Source organism: Pongo pygmaeus, chromosome 17 (assembly GCF_028885625.2).
Source record: "Pongo pygmaeus isolate AG05252 chromosome 17, NHGRI_mPonPyg2-v2.0_pri, whole genome shotgun sequence".
NCBI classification, from domain to species: Eukaryota; Metazoa; Chordata; class Mammalia; order Primates; family Hominidae; genus Pongo; species Pongo pygmaeus.
In genome coordinates this window covers 21,705,733-21,727,998 of record NC_072390.2, presented here as the reverse complement: position 1 = coordinate 21,727,998, position 22,266 = coordinate 21,705,733, and the positions used below count along the sequence as shown (strand labels likewise).

Sequence of the window (22,266 nt, the reverse complement as noted above, 5' to 3'; positions counted from 1 at the left end):
AGAAGTGGGAATATATCATACAGTCTGAATATAGATTTCAGACGAGTGTGACAGGTTTCTGTACTGAATAAAGTTTTTCTTTTGTACTCTTTTAAGTAATTGTATTGATTTAAATATTTTCAGATATCACTGTTATTAAAAGTAGTCCTTTCGGAGTGTAAAATAGACACAATGTTGGGTAGCAGGAACTGTGTATGTGTTGAATTATTATTTTCAACAGAGCTTAAAGTCTTGCTTAAAATAGTTAAAAATCATCAGTTTAAAAACAGAATATCTTAAAGAGCTGGGCATGGTGGTGTGCACATGTAGTCCTAGCTACTGGGGAAGCTGAGGCAGGAGGATCATTTGAGTCCAGGAGTTTGAGGCTGTAGTGAGATATGATTGTGCCTGTGAGCAGCCACTGCACTGTAGTCTGGATACCATAGCAAGACCCTGTTTCAAAAAAAAAAAAAAAAAAAATCCAAAAAAAATTTTGAAACAGGTTGCCAGGAAATTGGATTGGCATTTTGTTTTAGAATTAGAGCCTGGTCATTTGACCCGTACAGGTTTTGTCACTTTAGTTGGGAAGGAAAGATTTATTGATACTAATGGAAAATTAAAAATGAGTTACAAATTCTTACTTTGGAAATTCTCTTAGGGAGCTTTTTGTTTTTAACCTTGAACTGTAGATAGCTAGATGCCAGAGAAGTGGCAAGGATATTTGACAAAAGTAATAACTACTGAGTGACATTTTAAGCACTGACTCAGGTTCACTGGTAAAATGAAATCAGTGCTGGAGAAGTTGTGCGTTCATTCTTTTGGGGTAGAACATGAAGCCAAATATCTTCAACCTATTTTCAAATTCAAAGCTATGGGCTCTGCTCTGAAGGTTTGAATAAGTTCGGTTGCTGTGGCCTTTTTGTGACTAGACACTGACAAATCATAATTCTATTACTTTGGCTTGTTTAAAAAAATTTTAATAGCACAACAAGGTGACTATAGTCAATAATAACTTAATTGTGTATTTTAAAATTAAAGAGTGTAATTGGGTTGTTTGTAACTCAAAGGATAAATGCTTAATGGGTTGGACACCCCATTCTGCGTGATTTGCTTATTTCATATTATATGCCTGTATCAAAACATCTCATGTACCCTGTAAATACATATATTTACTATGTGCATACAAAAATTAAGAATAAAAAAAAATGTTAAAGGCCTCCCATGTGCCACATACTCTGCAAAGTGTTAGGGATGCCAGGATGATGGGGATGTGGTTTTTGGCCACAAGGAGCTCAAAGTTGAGTAGGAGAATGAATTTCCACTTTTGGTAGATGAGGCAGGGCAGAGGCCTGCTCTAATGTACAGTTGTGTATGCATTTAGTATATGCATATATGCTTTATATTATGTACCCCATATTTAATTACTAAGTTATTTTATTTATTTATTTATTTTGAGATAGGGTCTTACTCTGTTGCCCATGCTGGAGTGCAGTGGGTCGATCTTGGCTCACTGCAACCTCAGCCTCCTGGGTTCAAGTGGTTCTCATGCCTCAGCCTCCCGAGTAGCTGGAACTGCAGGTGTGCACCACCACGCTCAGCTAATTTTTGTATTTCTTGGTAAAGATGGGGTTTCACTGTGTTGGCCAGGCTGGTCTTGAATTCCTGGCATCCTGATCCACCTGCCTCGGCCTCCCAAAGTATGGGAATTACAGACATGAGCCACCATACCTAGCCTAATTACTAAGTTACACTTATCAGTTTTCTGTTGCTGTGAAACAAATTATTATAAACTTAGGAGCTGAAAACAGTACTCATTTGTTATCTCACAGTTTCCATGGCTCCAGAGTCAGGCATGGCTTAGTTGGTTCTCTGGTCAGGCTGTAGTCAAGGTGTTGGCCAGGCTGTGTTCCCATCTGCAGGTTTGAGTAGGGAAGAATCCACCTCTAGGCTCATTCATGTTGCTGGCAGAATTCATTGACTTGTAACTGCAGGACTGATGTCCCTATTTCCTTGCTGCTTGTCAGCTGGGGGCTGCTCTCAGGTCCTGGGGAGCCCCTGTAGTGCTTTGCCAAGTGGCCCCTCACAGGCCCCATCACGAGGTGGCAGCTCGCTTCTCCAAGCCAGCAAGGGAGTCTGTCACTCCCTCGTTGCGGAGATGGGATCCTATGTAGGTCACCTGGTGTGGGGAGAAGCATTCTTTGCGGTATTCGGTTGGGTAGAAGCCAATCACAGCTTCCACCTACACTCAAGGGGAGGGAGTTGTACAGGATGTAAGCAATTTGGGGAGTCACCTTAGAATTCTGCCCACCACAGTACCTTTCTGGTTATTTCATGGACTTCCATTCCCAAGAAATCTGAGCGTTTGCGTCCTAGGAAGACTGGTGAGAGCAGCCCCAGTGGAGGAATAAAAACTAAGATCTGGAAAATCAGCAGTGGGTTGTTTTCATCTCTCAGCAGGCAGGAAACAGGAGGAGAAAGGAATGTCTGTAGGCTCCCAGCACTGATGGGAAGGAGGTGTTTGGCTAGGGTAGAGCTCTGCAGGAATCTCCCAGGCTCCTCTAGCAAGGTGCAGCCGTGTTTTATCCGGCTGTCTTTACATGGGCTGATCACTCAGGAGTGGCATATGGCAGGAGCACGCTTTGGGGTACGAGCCTCCTGGAGAATGAACTGCAGCACACAAGCTAGACAGATGGTGGCTTAGTCCCCCTTGGACAAGAGTGTGTCCTGCACACTGGCAGGCGGGGTGCTGAGAGGCGCTTGTGGTGTCTGAGGCCGAGCTTTGCTGAGTTCACCTGAAACTGCTTTGTGAGCTCGAGGCGGTCACCCAAGGATACCCGGCGCTCCACCTGGGATGGTGCGATGCCCACAGAGCATGCTCACTCAGTTGGGATGGGGATGCCAGTGACAGGTTGTATGGAATGGACAAAATCGGAAGCACCAGCTGGGAGGACACTCTCCTAACAGGATGGTAGGCAGGCAAAGGCAGCCTTGCAGGCTGAGTCACAAACGTTACCATCCCAGCAGTGTCACTGCTAGAGGGCCTGCCTCCTCCATGAAATCAGACATGTATTTCAGGAGAGGAATCACTGGGGCCTGCCCGCCTTAGGTGGACCCATGTTGTCTTGAGACTGGATTGTCGTGAAAGAAGATGGTATTTTCACAGCCTTTAGGGTGTGTATGAATTTTAAGAAGACCAGTCCAACAGGGATACTATCTGTTATTTGGCCTTTCATCAAAGAGGAGGCCTGTGCCTCTGCAGGAACAAGTGTGTGTCCTTTGACAGATGAGGACTCGGTGCCCCTGTGGCTGAGTGGAGGCAGAGGGGGATTTTGTCCCAGTTTAGTACTTCTGTGCTGTAATTCTTCTCTCTTCCTTCCCTTTATTACTTGATGCCTATTATTGCATTTTTATTGTATTCATTTTGATATTTATGCCTCTTCTCGTGACAGCCCTCAAATATTTAACCATTTTTGAAACTTGGGAGGGGGACACACAAGAAGAAACAAATGGCTCACAGAAGTTCTTCGTCTTTCTTTCTAGTGGTTCAAGCTCTACGTTCGTGACATCAAACCTCCTGTTGGGCCATTTCCGAGAGCTCCCATCAGTTTCTGTATAGTGTAAAAGGTAAGTGGAACTACTTGTGACTGTTCTTTGTGATGATGTCTGGGAAGCAGAGCTTGTCGCGGCAGGAGCTGCTCTGCGATGGTGGACCTGTCTGGCTGCGTTTGTTTTGACAAGGGTGCGCCTCATTTGTGTGTTTCTTCTTTGGGGCTGAATGTCAGTGGCTGGGGCTTGGGTATCTATTCACAGTAGAAGCTTGGGTGACACCTGTGTGTTTTCAGAGCCAGCCCTGGTGGGGGACAGTCAGTGGCAGAGCTGGGAGGTGCCCAGAGACCCCCACCCGGCATGCCAGCGTCAGCTTCTGGCCTCAGGATGCCCTGCTCCTCTCGACGCCATGTTTTCTCAGTTCATCTGTGATTTTAGTGATGCTTATTCTGTCTCATTGTCAGGCTTCATTTGATGTCAAAGAATATCAAGTGAAGAAATACATGAGAATTTTCAGGAAGGTAAGACATTCTATAAAATATAAGGTCCATTTTTTTTTCTATATTTTTAATGTGCCTGGTGGTGGGACTCATTGCTTATGGGAAATCCCTTTCTAGAATGTGAGCCTTATGAGGGCAAGGACCTCCCTCTCTCCCGCTTGTCTTCCTTCCTTCCATTTATTTTTTCTTCAGGCCTAGAACAGTGCCTGCAGTGTCAGGAGCTCGATAAAACTTTTGGCAAATGAAACAACTTGATGAGGAATCCGCCCCGAAGCTCTTGGAGCATAACCCAGCCTTTTCCTTTCTGGTTGCTGTTGGCAGCAGAGGAGGCACCTGGAGAATCCAGGAGGATTTGCGGTGCTTCCTTGCTGAGGCATACAGACCCTGGAATGTAAATGGACTTTTTACAGTTGGGTGCAAAGCAGTATGCATGGCAGAGCAAACCACGCCTGGGTTCTGTGTGGGGGCAGCTCCTCCACTGCTGAGCTCGTGTGTTTCTCTCCTCTCTCCTGAGTGGATTTCGTGCCCATTCGATTGGCTCTCGGGAAGCTGGGGTGGAAAGAGCTCACGGGGAACACCCAGACCGCACGCCTCATGGACGTTCAGTGACTGACTAAATGCTTGTTATTCACACGATCCCTTTATTAACCTGACAGAACAGCACGGTGTTTGAAAATCCCTGCTCTTTGCTGGCTTGGTGGGTGTGGAGGAGCCGTTTTTCTTCCATCGTTTGGCACACCCACCGCCAGCTTGAAGTGGGCGGCGGCAGCGCCTCTCTACCAGGGCTGACAAAGGCGTGGGTGCAGTTTCATTTCTCTTTTATTGTCTCAAATACAGTTGCCATTGAATTGACCCACCAAAAACTAGCACTGTCTTCAAGTAGAATTTTACTAGGTAGTGGAACACACCACTGGACTATGCCCCCGAAGACTGAAACTTGAGTTACAACATTTCAGCAAAAGTAAAAAGAATTCTTGCAAATGACATAAGTATCTGATTTTCCCCCTTATGTGGGGTTACCTCACTCATCAATTAGTTTAAGCAACTTTCAAAATTGGTAATGGAAAACTTTGTCTTGACTGTACTGGTATATGTGGATTTTAAATTAAATACAGAGCTACGTTGTTTCTCCTGAAAATCAGAGCAGCTAAAGAAGAAATCACTGTCTCTGCAGAACTGCATGGCACTTCATCATCATGGGCAATTTTCAAGCACAGACTTAGATTGCGAGGCGTCGTAAGAACTTTCACACCTCTAAAATAGGTTCTTACAGCTGACTGTCCTGGAATTTATATTTGCTCTGTTACTTGCAAAATTGTGTCCCTTAAGCAGCTCACAGCTGGACTGTGAGACATTCCTAAGAGCTGATAAAATGGACAGGTGGTATTGCCTTCTTCTGCTCTCTGTCTGCTTGCCTGGAAGGGCCCAAGGAGGCCTAGAGCTTTGCGTTAACTGCAGGATGTACCTTTCTCCTTGTACAGTGGATTTATTTGGACTTGGTTTTAAAATGCAGCCTGGTCCCCATGTTTAGGTTGTTATTAAATGCACTTTTGAGTTTTTCCCTCCTCGATGAGTCTGAAAACATATGCCCTTGCCATATTGCATTTGTGTGGGGAACTCAGAAGCCACAGACCTTGGGTCGAATTCTGGCGTGGTAACTTTCATTCACTTTGTTACCCTGGCAAGTCCTAACCCTCTGTGAGTCTCAGCTTTTCTCATCTTTAAATGGGATAATATTTATCTCATGGAATTACTTTGAAGATGCCTAATTCAGCATTCCATGCACAGTCGTCACTCAACAACATGCTGGCTGTTATTTTCCACCCTAATGCTGGCTTTCTGCTGTGATCTGTGTGCTGGGGGGATTGGAGGAAAATAGCAGAGGTCCTGCTCTGTCTGTCGTCTTTCAGGACTACGGAAGTTTGCTAAGGAATTTCATGCGGCATCCTGCTGGAGCATGTGGGGGAGTGCTGCTGACACGATTAAGCACAAAGCCATTGGGGTGCGGGCAAAGAAATCATTAATTCAGGCTCCCCGCACCATTCCCTGACCTCCGCATAAGACAATGCAGCCTCAGACTGAGATCTGGCTGGCTGTCAGCACAGACTGGAAAGGCGCAACTGGAGAAAACTCCACCTCTCTTTTGGTTTTCTTCTTGGTCCTTAAGGGATCTGAAGGCACCGGTGCAGACCAGGGACCATGTGGATGTCTTCCAGTGTGAGACCAGTGGTCCCTGTGGGGAGACACACTGAAACAATGAAAAAATAACCTTAGACCCAGGCAGTGCATCCCGACCTGAACTTCTATCTTTGCTCAATTTAAACTTTTTAAGGTAAAATCAAAGAGGACCAATAGTACTGGGAGAAGCAATCATTACCTTTGAATATAGGTCCCTGCTGTCTACACTGGTAAATAGAGTCCTGCTTATTTTCACCAGATGTGTGTATAAAGTGATCTTTGGCACCGTGCAGTAAAACAGATTAACTCCTGAAAATGTTATCAAACAAAAGGAGTTGGAATCCCAGCACTTTGAGAGGCTAAGTAAGGCAGGAGTATCACTTGAGCTCAGGAATTTGAAACCAGCCTGGGCAACATAATGAGACCTCAGCTCTACTAAAAAATCAAAAAAATTATCTGGGCCTGGTAGCTCATGCCTGTGGTCCCAGCTACTTGGGAGGCTGAGGCGGGAGGATCACTTGAGCCCGGGAGTTTGAGGCTGCAGTGAGCTATGATCATGCCACTGCACTCTAGCCTGGGCAGTACAGCGAGATACTGTCTCCAATCCCGCCCCCAACCCCCGTCAAAAAAAAAAAAAACAAACCACAAAAGACAATTGGAGTTGTCATGTGAACGACCATCTTATGCTGGGGGCTCCTAACTTGGGGAGGACTGAAACTCGGCCTTGAAGGTGGTTCCTGCAGAGAGGGTGCCCCGAGGTTTCCCACCTGCATGGGCAGTGGGGAAGCTGTGGGTCAGAGCCTCTGTTGGCCTTTCAGGTTGCTATCAGGGAAGTGACACCAAGGTGGCCAGTGCTGGGATCCTGGGAGGGATCCCAGGTTTGGGGGTTCTAGTTCAGGGGTCTCCCTTGGCTTCTGAAAGAGTTTCTGAGTTCTTCAGCCTTATTTGGGACCCCTCTCTGTGTCTCCCATGTCTCCTCTTACCCCGTCTCCTCCCAGCCTCTGTCTGCCCAGCATCAGGGGACTGGAATCTGAAGCTCCATCTCACCATTGTCCCCGATTCTTCCACTTTAGGGTTGTATTAGTCCGGATTCACACTGCTGGTAAAGATATATCCGAGACTGGGAAGAAAAGGAGGTTTAATTGGACCTAACAGTTTCGCATGGCTGGGGAGGCCTCAGAATCATGATGGGAGGCGAAAGGCACTTCTTACATGGCGGCAGCAAGAGAGAATGAGGAAGAAGCAAAAGCGGAAACCCCTGATAAACCCATCATATCTCATGAGACTTATTCACTATCATGAGAATAGTATGGGAAAGACTGGGCCCCATGATTCAACTACCTTCCCCTGGGTCCCTCTTATAACACGTGGGAATTCTGGGAGATACAAATCAAGTTGAGATTTGGGTGGGGACACAGCCAAACTCTATCATCCTGCCCCCGCCCCCTCCAAATATCACATCCCCATATTTCAAAACCAATCTTGCCTTCCCAATAGTCCCCCAAAGTCTTAACTCATTTCCGCATTAACCCAGAAGTCCACAGTCCAAAGTCTTATTTTAGGTAAGGCAAGTCCCTTCTGCCTGTGAGCCTCTAAAATCAAAAGCAAGCTAGTTACTTCCTAGTTACAATAAGGGTACAGGTATTGGGTAAATACAGCTATTACAAATAGGAGAAATTGGCCAAAACAAAGGGGCTACAGGGCCTATGCAAGTCCAAAATCCAGCGAGGCTGTCAGATTTTAAAGCTCCAAAATGATCTCCTTTGATTCCAGGTCTCACATCCATGTCACACTGATGCAAGAGGTGGGTTCCCGTGGCCTTGGGCAGCTCCACCCCTGTGGCTTTGCAGGGTACAGCCTTCCTCCTGGCTGCTTGCACAGGCTGGCATTGAGTGTCTGTGTCTTTTCCAGGCACACGGTACAGGCTGTCTGTGGATCTACCATTCTGGGGTCTGGAGGATGGTGGCCCTCTTCTCCCAGCTCCACTAGGCCATGCCCCAGTAGGGACTCTGTGTGGGGCTCCTACCCCCCATTTCCCTTCTGCACTACCCTAGCAGAGGTTCTCCATGAGGGCCCCGCCCCTGCAGCAAACTTTTGCCTGGGCATCTAGGCATTTCCATACATCTTCTGAAATCTAGGTGGAGGTTCCCAAACCTCAATTCTTGACTTCTGTGTACCTGCAGGCTCAACACCATGTGGAAGCTGCCAAGGCTTGGGGCTTCCACCCTCTGAAGTCACAGCCTGAACTGTATGTTGGCCCCTTTAAGCCACTTCTGGTGTGGCTGGGACACAGGGTACCAAGTCCCTAGGTTGCATACAGCACAGGGACCCTGGACCCAGCCCACAAAACCACTTTTTCTTTCTGTGCCTCTGGGCCTGTGATGGGAGGGGCTGCTGTGAAGGTCTCTGACAAGGCCTGGAGACATTTTCCCCATGGTCTTGTAGATTAACATTAGACTTCTTGCTATTTATGCACATTTCTGCAGCCAGCTTGAATTTCTCCTCAGAAAATGGGTTTTTCTTTTCTATTGCATAGTCAGCCTGCAAATTTTCCAAACTTTTAGGCTCTGCTTCCCTTATAAAACTGAATGCCTTTAACAGCACCCAAGTCACCTTTGGATGCTTTGCTGCTTAGAAATTTCTTCCACCAGATACCCTAAATCATCTCTTTCAAGTTCAAAGTTCCACAGATCTCTAGGGCAGGGGCAAAATGTTGCCAGTCTCTTTGCTAAAACATAGCAAGAGTCAGTTTTTCTCCAGTTCCCAACAAGTTCCTCATCTCCGTCTGAGACCACCTCAGCCTGGATTTTATTGTCCTTATCGCTATCAGCATTTTGGGCAAAGCCATTTAACAAGTCTCTAGGAAGTTTCAAACTTTCCCACATTTTCCTGTCTTCTTCTGAGCCCTTCAAACTGATCTGATTTTTGCCTGTTACCCAGTTCCAGAATCACTTTCACATTTTCGAGTGTCTTTTCAGCAATGCTCCACTCTACTGATACCAATTTACTGTGTTAGACCATATTCACCCTGCTGATAAAGACATACCCGAGACTGGGAAGAAAAGAGGTTTAATTGGACTTACGGTTCCACATGGCTGGGGAGGCCTCAGAATCATGGCTGAGGGCAAAAGGCACTTCTTACATGGCGGCAGCAAGAGAGAATGAGGAAGGAGCAAAAGCAGAAACAAACCTATCAGATCTTGTGAGACTAATTCACTATCACGAGAATGGCACAAGAAAGGCCCTCATAATTCAATTACCTTCCCCTGGGTCCCTCCCACGATATGTGGGAATTCTGGGAGTTACAATTCAAGTTGAGATTTGGGTGGCGACACAGCCAAACCAAATCAAGGGTTAAGAGTGGCATTGAGAAAATCAGAAATGCAGCAAGGGCATCAGGGATGCCAAATGCCTTTGTTTATAGTTTGGATTAGAGAATGCCAGCCTGCAGGAGGAAAGGCCCATGGTGGGAACACCACTTTCAGAGGTGGGAAAGAGAAACTTGCCACCTCTGCCACTTCTGTCCATGGCCTGGGACCTGGGCCTTGTCTCCACCTGCTTGTTGGATTCTGTCTTTCTGTGATTAGAGTTTATTAGTTTCTCATCAAGCAGACCTGTGGAGTCATATGGGATAAATACTTTGACGCTTTGCTTTAAACTCAAATGCGCTAGCAGCTCCGTCAGTTCATGCCTAGCACGGCATTGTCAAACTGCTAAAAAGCTAGCAAATTTTCCACCTAAAATTTTGTGGGGGAGGCCAGGGTGGGGGATGTGGGGAAAAGATGTAAAAATAAATCCTCAGATTCTGGGTTGCTTGGTGGCGTGTGTATTTTTCTGTGGTGCGGGAGGTTAGAAATAGCATTGCTTTTTATGGGATTCTCAGCAGCAGCTTGAAAATTTGGCTTTGAGGGTTTGGTCTCCCTGTGTGGGTGAGGTGACTCCTGCAGCACGGTGTGGGGGGCAGAGCACCCCGTCACCTCCCTGTCCGTTTTCCGCCTTCCTGCCCCTGCTTGAGGCCACCCGGATGAACTGTGCTCGAGTGTGAAACACACTTTGCCAAGGTCAGGTTCCTGAGATGACTTGCTCGTGGCAGCTGGTGCCAGTGTTAACAGACTGCATCGCAGCAGTCCCCATAAGTCACATCAGTGCATCTGTGAGGGCAGTCTCAGGGAGGGGCGTCCTTTGGGGATGTGGCATGTCGGATGGGCTGTGCCTCTCAAGCCGATGTGAGATGACCTCCCCTTGACGTCCTGACATTGATGGGGGGCGTGGGCTGCCCTTTCAAAGAGAGACCTGAGGGATTCTTGAAATTTATTAGAGTTATATAGTTCTTACAAATGGAGGGAGGTTGCAGTGTCCCTCTCAAGTGCAAATGTGAAGCAGACAGGCACTGGGACAGTGTTTGTAAGCCCCAGGGTCCCAGGGGCATCTGTGAATTCCTTGAAATGTTGCCAGTTCCTGGGGAGAATGCCAGGGCTTTGATAGGATTCTTAGGAAGGTTTTGACCCCCGGAAAAGGTTAAGAGCGCTTGCAGTGGAGCACAAGGTGTGTGGTTCATTTGGCTTGGGGCAGTCACTTCAGCGATGGTCAGATTGGAGGTGTCATGAGTGGGCAGAGGGTGACATGGACAGGCTTGCCAAGGACACTCAGGGGACAGGACTGTGTTGTCAACTGTGTAACTTAACATGGGCGCCATTGGAGGTGTCCGCTGGGCTTTTCCTTTGTAGGCTTTCTTCTTGAACTTCATATAATATTTTAGAGTTGGCATGCTTCCTGCAGGAGGCTTCGTGGCAATGCTGGGTTAGCTTAGTGAGCTCAGTGCTTGGGAGAGGGTCCCGCTGTGCACAAGGGGTCTGGGGTCTGTCTGCTTAGCCTGACACTTTAACAGTTTCCCTCTTTTTCTCCTGGGATCTGGTTTGCTGGGGCTCTCCACATTTTTCCATGTCTTTCTTGAAACTCGGGGGTTGTGGTAGGGAAGTCAAGGCTGCACCCTTGTTAGAGAATGGTGGGGGAAACTCAAGCCAGTCCTTCAACTCAGCTTTCACAGCACACTGTTAACTTTGTTTCTCAAACTTTTTGTCCCTTAAAAAAAAAAAAAACTGTGGTAAGATATACATAATGTGGAGAAGTTGGAACCCTTGTGTGTTGCTGGAAAAAATGTAAAATGGTTCAGCTGCTATGGAAACAGTATATTTTAACCATTTTTAAGCATACGGTTCTGTGGCATTAAGTACATTCACGTTGTGCAACCATCATCACCATCCATTTCCAGAACTCTCTCCATTTTCCCAAACCAAAACTTTGTACCCATTAAACATTAACTCTACATGCCCTCTCCAACCGCTGACACCCATGGTTCTACTTTCCGTCTCTGTGATTTTGACTGCTCTACATACCTCATAAGTGGAATCATGCAGTATTTGTCCTTTTGTATCTAGTGTATTTCACTTAGCATAAAGTCTTCAGGGTTCACACACATTGGAGCCTGTCTCAGAATCTCCTTCCATTTTAAAGCTGACTCATATTATGTTGTCTTTGGAACAGGAAGAGGAGAGCTAGAGATAAAGTTGGAAAAGAAAGTTAGGGCCAAACTATAGAGTTTTGTTATTTATTTATTTTTAGAGACAGGGTCTTGCTTTGCCACCCACGCTGGATGGAGTGCAGTGGCACAATCATAACTCACTGCAGCCTCAACTTACTGGTTCAAGCAATCTTCCTGCCTCAGCCTCCTGAGTAGTTGGGAATACAGGTGTGTGTCACCATGCCCAGCTAACTTTTAAAATGTTTTGTAGAGATGAAGTCTCACTATGTTGCCTGGGCTGGCCTCGACCTCCTGGCCCCATGAGGTTTTGAATGCTCTGCATAGATTATCCCATATGATGTGGGAACCACTACACTTTTCAGAGGAGACAGTGTCATTAGATGCGTGTTTAGGAAGCTGAGTCTGGTGGCTGAGGGTGGGAGTCAGTGGAGAAGGAGACGGAAGCTGAGAGGGCCAGCCAGGAAGGACAGTGAGGAGCTGTCCCTGGCCTGGGAGACAGGGCCTGAGCTGAAGCAGCAGCTGTGGAGAAGAGGCCTGGGGTAGAGGGATCCATGCGCCGATTGTGTTGGTAGCTGGAATGTGCAGGGCAGGTGGGGCAGAAGGTGGATTGCAGAGCGACTTTTGGGCTTCAGTCTTGGGTAAAGAGAAGGTGGTCTGAGCAGAGACAGCAGCCTAGGAGGTGGCGCTCACTCTGAGTGGAGAGCCTGGACTAGCCGGTGTGGCTGGATGCGTCTGGAGGGCAAATGGGAAATGACTGGAGATTGGCTAGAAAGCAGTCAGGCTGGGAGAAGTTACCACACACGGAGACTTGGTGTCACCCGCAACGGCACAATCCCCACCAGGACGTAGAGGAAATAAGAAAGCAGCCCTCTGGAGAGCAGGAGAAGTCTGCAAATATCTTAGTATATCTTTCTATGAAATACTGTCCTATAAAATACAGGAAGATACACTCAGATGTCTTGATCTTGGTGCTGTAATGACATTTATTATAGTATAATCAGGATGATCTGTTCTGTTATCAAGTTTTTGTTTGTTTTTCATGATTTTTCAAAAAACAGTTGTTACGCTTTTTAACGTTTAGCCCAGGCAGGAGGATCACTGAAGGACATGAGTTAGAACCTTACTGTTGAAAGTAAGGTTGAAATGAGTTTGCCTTCTGTATCTCTTGAGTTTTATCTGATAAAGAGAAACTACCCGGTACTTCCCTTTGGAGAGTGGGTGCAGGGTGGGGACATCCTCTGGATAAGTAATCGGCTGGTGACTGCGACGGCGCCACCCTATGGGGTGGGCTCCTGTACCCTTCTCCACTGTCTGCCCTCAGGTTATGGGGCGGGGTGGGGGGTGCCCAAATTCTTATTCCTACACTCTTCTGATTTCACATTGAACTTAGTGTGGATGGATGGAGAGAGAAACACTTATTATGAGGATTGGATTTAGTCCCAGTTGAAACCTGGTAATCAAATATTTATTTCAGGGAAAATGCAAGTAATTAATATAAGCTTCCTACAATTTAGAATAATTAATGGAAGACTGACTAGAAAATACTGACATTGGTTCAATACAGAGAAAAACGTTAAAAACCTTATCTCACAAGAGGCAAAGACATTAAGGCAAAATGTACCTGCATAACTAGTTTTAATTTAGTAATTTGGGTGTTTAGGTATTTTTAGAAAATCTCATATAAACGTAGAAGCCATCAGATAAATGACCAGATGCTACTATCATCCTCTCCAAAGTGATCACTCTATTCCGTGAAGAAGGTGGAATGGGAACAATTACCAATTTGTATTCCTTTCACATTTCGAACTGAGGATTTACTTCTGTAGTAATCCTAATTGTAATATTTGGGTGGTGGTTTTAATCAATAAAATGTCTGGCAGTTTTATAATCCTCCAGATAAATGTAATGCAGAATGAAATAGGCAAATGTCCCAACCTCAACTTCAGGTGAATAAAGGAAAATGATATCCTTTTAGCCACCTTCCATTAGCTTAGCCAAAATTACACTGATAAAGGTCTCTTCCCTGTTTAAAGGACGTGTATTGAAACTGAAAGATTATTTTAGCTATCCATATTAGAGTTGTTTATATTAAAATTGTGTCAAATTTATAGTAAAGAAAAATTTAGTTGATAATAGGACCAGATACACAACTTTGGCTATTTCAAGTTAAAATATTGCTGAAAAATACAATTTCAACAATCTAAAAATAATCTGTAAAGGTGTTAGCACAATATAGTGACTATGAAAGAAAAGCCATGCAGAAGTCACTCTGCAAGGTGAGTCACGGGGCCACGGTAGCAGCCCCGCAGACCATGGCAATTGACCGCACCTTCTGCACTGTGATGACACCCCCGAAGCATGAGGACCTCCTGATATGACTGTCCTACTTAGAAGCACTTAAAACACCACCTAGAAAAGAAATGAACAAGCACAGAGCTTTGGCAGGAGAACTTAGACACTGTGGAAACAGCCTCATCCAAGCCCCAAGCCTTTGGGCATTTTGACATTTGGGGGCTTTTAGAAACACCAGTCAGGCCTCATAAGGAGCTGGGATTCTGTTCCTCTTTGCAACAATTCAGAAGGCTCCACTGCTTGGTATTTTCCACATGGCTGTAAGGGTCCCAGCACTAGAGCTGTTTAGCAGTTGTTTTGAATATGCTCTTGTGTCAGTCTTCTGAGTTCTAAAAGTAAAATTGTTCAGTTCCAGCATGCATAATGGTTTAGTTCCTAGGGACTTAAATAAAATCATATTCACTTTCTCATTTGTCTCATTGCATAAGTGTATAAACTGAGGAAATGAGAGATTACATGACGCCTAGACTACTTGTGATGACTCTAACAGTGTTAAAGGGAGTAAAAGCATTTTGTAGATTGCAGGACATTGAACTGTTCAAGGATTCGTAAGTATGTAAATATAAGTAGAATTTAGTACTATATGGCCAGTTACTTGACTAATCACTTAACACGGAATCTTCAGGAGTGTCATCTGTCTTTAATTTACAGTTGAACAAAAATACTGACTCCATCTTTTGGGAGCTTCAGTGAAGAAAGCATAAATAAGACTGTGATGAAGTTTGCTAGTTGGTCACGGTCATACTTTGCAAAGTAAAAGAGAGGTGAGTCATTGCTAAAATTATGGGGCCGTCTGTCTCTATGCTCAGCCACAGACCCAGCTGTGTCGAGTCCTGAGCCATTGGGACTGCCGTGGAGAGATGGGAGGTGGAGAGAACAGCTGGGTTGCGGAATGCCAGATGTAAATTCCTTCTTGCTGAAGTTGGGTGCTCGAGCTTCTAGAGGTGAAGACTTGTCTTCAAGAATAGGCTTCCTCCTACATGAAGAATAATCCCACCATATCTCAGCCTTCCTCGTGATATTGGGGGCTCCTGGAAGAGGTTCAGCAGCCTCTAGGAGAACCATGGGAACATTCTGGATGTTCCGTTCGGGACAGCAGATTCCTGCCCTTCCCATACCCTGTTGGGGAGTTTTACTGTGTGGGCAGACGTGGTGGGCTCAGTAACTGTGTGGGGCTGTACCCTGTGGGGAGACCTCAGTCCTCCCATCTGAGCACAGCTGGAGGAGCCGGCAGGGCCTGGGTAGTTGGTGCTTCCCCTTTGCTGATGGGGTACCCATTCTTCCCCCTGGTTATTGTCAAACTAGATGATTCTGTTTCCCCATAATTCTCAGGGTCCTCAGTGCCTTGATCCTTGAAGACGAAGAGGGGCTGGGGATTCCTTCCTGTCCTTGGTTTTCCATAGAAAAGTGTCAGTTAACCCTTTACATACCTAAAATGTTTGGCTTGCAGTCAGTTTCAGAGTTTGTAGCAGCCTCCTGTCCATTAATCGTTGTTTATATCTTAAGCATTCTCCAACTATCTCAATATATCTTAACTTATTCTGGGTAAAATGATCCTGAACCATTAGAACCCTAAATTATGCACTTTTTGCTTGGCTGGAAGAATTGATAGCTATTGAAAGGTTCCACTAATTTGCTTTCTTCATTTGCTTGTTTTTCTTTCTTTATTCTCCAGACAGGTATTCTTTAAAAAAAAAAATCTGCATTTGTTTTAGGCATTTTTTGGCACCTGCTTCTTGTACATGTAAAAAATTAGGGTATCTTAAAAGAGTTTTGTTGTTTACCTTCCGATGTGTGAGCTACTCCTGATTTGTGGATTTAGTGAGATATAAAACTAAAGTAGAAGTCAGGTGCTGGTGCATTCTCAGAAGTTAGATTATACCAGAAGAACAGAAACACCTTTTATCCATTAATTTAAATCACAGTTCATTTATACCGGACTTTGCCTCTAAGATCATTGGCCTATAAGAATATCTGAGGGTGCAGTCTACATAAGGACCACATTTTCAACCTCAGTGAACAGACCCAGAGGCCCTGCTCTGCACCGTGGCTTCCTGAGAGAAAGGCAGCTCTGCCCAGGGGCCCAGTCAGCCCTTCTTTTGTGACACACGGGGATTTTAATTTCCTGGGGCTAACTAAACTCTGAAGTATTTTCTCAGTTTATGATCAATAACAAAACTAAATAAAACTAAAACAGGCTGTTTACCAAGTCTGGATGGAGTTTGGGCCTCTGAGTCACAGCACAGTATCTGCTCAGGAGAGTGTCTGAAGAATGGCACACACATCCACGCCGCCTCTCCTTCCCCAGCCAGTCTGTTTGCTGACGTCTTTACACCTCTCCAACTGAGGCTCAATCTGTTGTGCTCCAGAAAACAAAATGACAAATGACATAATCAGCAACAAAGCCCTCTGCCACCAACAGAGGTGTGGGAAGTCAAAAGCAATTGTTAGTTTGGAAGCTCATTCACTCATTCAGTTATGTATTCAATACATAATTATTGAGTATTTGCTGAAGGAAACTATAAAATGTTGGCCCTGGCAAAAGGCTTGGACAAATCAAATTGTACAGTTGCAGAGGGTGAGGCGCAGATGGCTCTGATGATCCGGCTGTGGTTGCAGAACGTGTAACTTGAGCTGCAGGGACCTGGCCGGGTCCCTGGGTGTCTGGAGCGCCTCTCACCTCCTCACAGGCACAGCTCTTCCTTCCCCCACAGTAGGCTCTGCAGGCTGGCCCGTCTGAATCCCAGCTGAGTTACCCCAAAGCCACAACTAGATCTGAAGTCTCTCAGGAACAACGAGGGTCTCATCAGTGTAAGTGTGATCAATCTTTAAAAACTCCTGACTTTTAATGAAGCAATGTTTCTGAGGAATTAAAATGTGCCATTTCATGACCAATGTAATTGTCTCTTGCATTCTTGAGCATACAATTTTTCTTGAAGATTGTGCTTTTTTATGCTTAAGATTGACTGGGTATACCAAGCAGAGGTCCCAGCATGGGGCGTTTTCCATTTACCAGAAAAATATGGCCCTGAAATCTGTTGGGCTGACTGCTTGGTTACTTTTTGAGCCAATTTGATGAAATTTTGGAAGATGTCCCAGTGAAACAAAATTTTCCCTTCTAGGCTACCAAACAGAAGTTGGGTGTTTTTAGTGTAGTCTGTCCGCATGCATTTGCTGTGTGCCCTTCAGAGGCGCAGCTGGGGTCAGTGAAGCACTGTGGGATTCAGAAGTTCCCTGGCCTCTAGGAGCTTGCCGGCTGTCTGGCTGTGGGGTGGATGGAGATAATGGTAGAGCATGTCTGCAGGCCAGATTACTCTCTCATTCACTGGCTTGGGTGCTTCAGTGGCACGTGGCAAACAGCAGCACTGGGTGCACCTTGCTGTGCTCATAGACTGTCTGTGGGTGGGCTGCTGGCACAATGCCTGGGCGTACTCTGGGCATATTTGTGGCCCTGTGATCCGTGCTCTGTTCCTGTCGCTTTCTCCCACTAATTCAGACGGTTGTGTGGCTTGAGATGATGGCAGGTCAGGAACATTAGAGTTATAAATTATTTTTGGCATTTAGAAAGATTCTAGACATTCTCCCGTCCGTAGGCTGTGGGTTAGCCCTTACAATATCCCATGAAATGAAACATCTCCAGTACATTTTGAGAAAGGAGAGAGGATGCCATTGGGGTGGGCTTTCTCAGGCCCACTTCTGCTCCTGAATATATAATGGAAATGTTGAAAACCTTTACAAATCATGCCTCTAGGTGCAGAAATTGAAGCATAAGGGAGACCTAGGAGGGACTGAATACCATGAGGCGTGGAAGGATCTTTCTTGGTTTCTGCTTTCTTCACTTAGTAGCACAGTGTTTTCTGGTTATTGCATGGAGGATTTATTTTGCAATTAATGAGGCAGCAGTAGGTGGCCTTCTACTTTGTGGGAGATCAACACTCCTGATAGAAGTTTTTCATTGGCGATCCCTTTACTGAATTGCCTCAATAATTCCAGGGCACAAAGGCCACTGGAGAGCGATCTAGGACTTTTCCAACCTCGGGGATGCCCAGAAATGAGATGATGACGGAGGCCATGCGGATTCCACGAGTTCAGCGCTAGGTCTTGGAGAGAATGCCCTGGAGGCAGGCGAGCTTTGGTTCTGGGGCTCGAGCACCACGTCCCAGGAATGCTGTGAACCTTCACTGCTGACATCTTAACTTAAAAGGTGGATGCCTGCTGAAAACACAAACTTGAAATCACTGGTTGAGCTCTTGGCTACATTACAGTTTTTGACAGTCTTTGAAGCATTGAAATGTATAATTTGGTTTTATGTCTCTTGGAAAACTCACCCTTTTCTAGACATATTCATTTAGTCCTGGGTGGGGTAAAAGGAGAGGAGGCAATATTCCAGGTTGCTGCTGTGACATTTTGCCACGTAGACGACCCGTAGCCAATCTCCTGTGTGAGTGTGTGTGTTTGTGTGCTTTCTCTAAATCAGCAGTATTTGACTGTGATTATTGTATGGCTTCTGTTTCCCCTCTACTATCTCTGAACAGATACCGAAATTATTGAATTAAGGATAGATGCATGGAGCAAACACCTCCTCATGTGGAAGTTATGCAAACCTATGCAAACCCCATGCAAATAAGCTGGCCAGGCCAGTGTCTAGTTGGGCAAAAATATCAGAAATATTGTGCGCACCAGCCTGTCATTGCTGTCACAGAAGGACAGCAACAAGGAAAAGGGTTATCTCTGGTGCATTTCTGGATTAAATCATAACTTTAGAATACTTTTCTCTTTTACAAAGTCTGACTGTCTCTCTAAGTAAGACATCTTGGATAAATGTCCCTTTCTCTCTCCATGTTTCCACATTGCATGTTAATTTTCAGGTGGCAGTTTTATCTCATTAGTCATTGTCACTTCCACTGATCACCCCTTTGAAGCTACATGTAAACTTTACTTTTAAACTTTCTAAAAATGTGGCCTTCCCCCCTTGCTTTAGGTTCCAGAAAAGGCTTTGTTCCTGGCACTGTCCAACCTTAGGGATCACATAGGAGTCAGGCTCACAGGCTTCTGGGGCCAGAGGAGAACTTTAATACTGGGTCAGCGGTCACTCAGTTGTTTCTGAGGTTGGAATAGCAGATTTGTCTTAGTGGTTCTCCTTTTAAACCTAATTTTTTGAATTGCAGACGTGTGAAAAATCAGACCTTGGCAATGACCTTGAGCAGTAGGATATGAATAATCCCACATGCTTAGCGTTCCAATAATGGAACACTGTGCATAAATGGGTTAATTAACCTCCGGTGATTTAAGTTTAACTCTGTAAAGTAAGCTGAGACGTGTGCATGGGAAGTGCAGTTTCTGTCCACGATGAAAGGGCTGAAGGTGGTCCAGGTGGCTGCTCTTGGCAGCACCTGAGGGCTGGGGGCACGTCAGACAGACGGCCCAGCCGGTGTACGGAAGCGTTGACGAAGATAACGACCCCTTCTCCACAAGGCTTAATCACTCGACCTGAATGCATGGCAAGGCATTTTTGTCATCAAAAGGATGAGGTCTGTGGTGGCTTAAAATATAGCTGTTATTATAGAAGAGTGAGTTATGTCTTTTCTTTAGAACAGAAAGAGACCAAAGCTATCTCATAGAACTACAACCCCTGAATGACTAGTGAGGAAGTAGATGTGAGAGGTCACGTGACCTCCTGAGGTCCCAGCCTTCCTAGGCGGTGGAGCTGTAGAGAGGGCTCTTCACTGCCGCCTGGCCCATCTGGGGTGGCCTGCGCTGGGGCACACAGGCGGATGAGGAGGATGTTGTGGAGCCTGCTGAAAATGAGAGTCTTAATGGTCACTAGGAAAATTCTGGTTGCAGACTTTTTATATCACACTTGATATTAGGACAGCCTACCTACTTGTTTGAGTGTCACAGGCTGATATGTAAAATAGTAAAACCAAAAAAAAAAAACCAACAAAAAAAAAGTTGTCTTTTTAGCTTGTTTTTTATGTGGAATAGCTGAGAGACTGTATTCTTGATGGACAGGAACATGAATTCTGTCATTAGAAAATGCTCAGGAAAAGGGAGTGTATTGGGGACCGGCTGGTCTGATTTTAGGCATATGCACAAGCACTTTGTAGTATCAAGTGCAATAAAGGTCATGCGTTGGATTCATAGGTAAATCCTTCTTGCCCTGAAAGAAGCAAATTGTGGAATCTCTGTTTCAGGCTGAGGAATTGGACCAACAGCACGCCTAAGGGGGAAGTTGCTTAAGCAAATATGGCAGCAGCAGGGAGACCCCATTTTGGCATCTGGACATTGTAGAAACTCGATACTTTCTGTCTTGCTTAGAATCTCCCCTCACACGGGGCTTACCCTCCACACACCAACATGCATATTCTTGCATGACATGCTCACATCCTGGAAAGCTGAGCTGGACCCTGTGGCTGGGAAGACCTCAAAGTTGATTATGTTGTAGGGTTTCTTCTGTAGAAGCATCCACTGATCAGCTGCACGTGTGGGGTCACACTGTGCCCGAGCCCAGGGAATACCAGTGGCTCCTGTGTGTGGAAGCCTGGCGTGGGTGCAGGGCTTCTTCACCATCTCCCTGCAAAGTCAGCTGCATCGTGCATGTCACCTGGACTTACTAATAACATCAAACATATCTTCCCTATCCAGTGGCTTGTACACAGAGTTAAATCTGTAGAAGAAGCAGAATGTGTTTTAAAGAATCAACTGGCACCTTGAAATGTTAAGCATTGTATACTGACTGAGTATACTGACTGAGCTATGATGGTGGTAGTATGGTGACTCCCAAGGGGGGAAAAGTAACTTTGTGTGGTTTTTCAGGGAATACATATTCTTGAATACCTGCAAGAAATAGCATAGCTGCTGTGGCTTAAATATACATGCTCCTATGAGGCTATAAGCCTTCTCTAGTAGAAATCAACTATCATGTATATATTTTGATATGTGTGCTTGTAATGATTGTACAGAAACAATTGTATTTGGGGTTTTGTGTGAGACTGAGGACTGTGGGCTGACGAAGGCAGAATTTGTAAAGTTGGAGCTTTGGGACTCCCAAGTACCCTGAAAGATCACTGGCTCCCCTCTCATACTGTGCAAAGAGAAGACCTGAGGCTGCGAGGCGGGGTGCCTTGCCCGGGACCCCACCGGCAGCCCAGGGTGGAGGCAGGAGCAGAACCAGCGCTCTTGCCTCTTCTGTCAAGGACTCCTGCGCCTGGCGGGCATCTCTCGTGCGTCCCTCCAGTGCGGTTTCACGAGTGCTGTGCCCAGAAACCAGGAGGCGTGACCTGTCATGTTAGAGCATGAACAGGGTGCCGTAGATGACTTCTGCTTCGCAAGAGGCGACCGCCAAATCAGACCGGGCTGTGATTCTTCTGTACAAGCTCGTGAGATGTTTTAGGGTCCTCTGTCAGGATAGGCTGAGGTATATGAATCTGCCAGGGCTGTCCTAACAAAATACCACAGACCGGGTGACTTAAATAACAGAAATGTATTTTCTCTCGGGTCTGGAGGCTCCAAATCCAAGATCAAGGTGCTGTCAGGGTTGGCTTCTGGTCAGGACTCTCTTCTGGGCTCAGGGACGGCCGCCATGTCCCTGGGTCCTCATGTGGCCTCTTCTCTGGGCACACATGAGGGTCTTTTCCTTTTCTGATAAGGACACCAGCTCCATCAGATTAGGGACCCGCCCCAGGACTTCGCTTAACCTTATTTTTTTTTAAAAAAAGAACTCTTAGGCTCAAGCAATCCTCCTGCCTCAGCCTTTCAAAGTGCTGGGATTACAGGCGTGAGCCACAGAACCCAGCCATAAACAGCCTTTTATTATTTAATTTAAAGCATTTTAAAATAATAAAAACAAGAAAATTTAGAAACAAAGAGCAGAAGCCATCCATGCTGCCAGTATTTTCATACAACCACATTTTCCTTTGTGTGCATTTCTTTTCGGCCTTTAAAAATTGTTTTAAGACCTGCTTTCCACAAGGTCATGACCACACAGATGTGTGAGGAGGGCGTGAGCTTTGAGGGCAGGCTGACCAGGGTGGGTTTCTGGAGCCAGCAAGGACTCGTTATGTGCCCTGGGCAGTCACTTTGCCTGTCTGTACCCAGGTTCTTTGTGTAGTGAGGGGATTCCTTCCCTTCAAGCGGGTTGTCGTGGGTTTGCGGGAGATGGTGTTCATG

The 22,266-nt window shown here is 45.8% G+C and overlaps 1 protein-coding gene across 14 annotated transcripts in view; it reads left to right on the top strand.

Annotated features, from left to right (window-relative positions):
* LDLRAD4 (low density lipoprotein receptor class A domain containing 4) overlaps positions 1–22,266 on the top strand; it is a 439,373-nt gene that overhangs the window by 56,331 nt on the left and 360,776 nt on the right. For 11 of the 14 annotated variants that reach the window (XM_063653354.1, XM_054461261.2, XM_054461258.2 and 8 more), the window contains exon 2: positions 3,520–3,603. The gene's annotated coding sequence lies outside the window, so the exon portion shown is untranslated. Of the gene's footprint in view, positions 1–3,132; positions 3,151–3,519; positions 3,604–3,821; positions 4,047–22,266 lie in introns of those variants that run through there. The other 3 variants (XM_063653356.1, XM_063653363.1, XM_063653358.1) reach the window with 3 other exon arrangements.